A 350-nucleotide genomic window follows, 5' to 3' on the forward strand; every position below is an offset into this window, starting at 1 on the left:
GTTCCTGTTTTAGAAAACACATGGTTCAAACATTAAAGCTCTTTGATCAGGAAGCACCAGGGATTTCCCCTGAGAGAAGCACACTTGCAGTCCTCCCAGATTGTGTCATTTCCACTGATGGGGACCTGGGTTTACTGTGCTTTATCTGTGCCAAGAAGGCTGGAGGAAACTGGAGATGGGTTCAAAGGAAAGAGAAAGTAGACACTGTCCACAGTGGAGGCCTGCTGTCCCTTGGCTGCAACAGAGTATCACACTGACTTTTCTGACAGCCAGGAACCTCTGACCTCCCTCCCAACCCCCCAGCCTTGGCTCACATAAAAGAGGAGCAAAGAGAGCAGGAGGGAGGAGAG

The sequence above is a fragment of the Mus musculus genome, chromosome 5 (genome assembly GCF_000001635.26).
Source record: "Mus musculus strain C57BL/6J chromosome 5, GRCm38.p6 C57BL/6J".
In the NCBI taxonomy this organism is placed as follows: Eukaryota; Metazoa; Chordata; class Mammalia; order Rodentia; family Muridae; genus Mus; species Mus musculus.